Raw genomic sequence first — 665 nt, forward strand, 5'->3', positions numbered from 1 at the left:
CTGAATTAAATCGAACCATACACGAATTCCTCTCGGATGAGAACTCTTCGACGAGTTCGAAAGGTTATGCGCCATATCACATTCATATTATCTTTTTTCTTAATACTAAAGTCAATACATTGCGCCCCCAGCCTAAATACTAGCCTCGAATCATATGTATACGTTGCTACGATTGTCCCATGATATTCCAAACCGAATTTTTCCATCTCTTCTTCTTCCCCTTTCAGGTAGCTATCAATATTTTAATACTTCTGTCCTCGCATATTTTGAAAGATAAGTTCCTTAATGTGATTGTGCGAATTTCTCCGTGTAGTAAGGTCCGTGCGACTTAGCAGTCATCGTTTATGCCAAATTATGCATTGGTACGTTTCAATAGCAACAGTATATGTTTGCATTATCCATCGGTAAAAGTGCGCTTTTAGTCAAGTCTCTTCGACCTCGATTAGGTCAAAAATGCTTCATTTTGCTTGGCATGCACGCAATGTTTGAGTTAATGATTTTAGGTGAATTTTTAAGGGTAAGTTATCTGCAGATCGTAAATGCTAACTGGGCTCGGTCTTCTGTTCCTGCCATCGTGTTGCTATTATCTGAAAACCGCTTTATTGCAAGGTATTACGAAGTGACCTTTGTAATAGGAGGATAAAAGATTTACAATATCTTTAGAT

This window comes from Penaeus monodon, chromosome 29, assembly GCF_015228065.2.
Source record: "Penaeus monodon isolate SGIC_2016 chromosome 29, NSTDA_Pmon_1, whole genome shotgun sequence".
NCBI classification, from domain to species: domain Eukaryota; kingdom Metazoa; phylum Arthropoda; class Malacostraca; order Decapoda; family Penaeidae; genus Penaeus; species Penaeus monodon.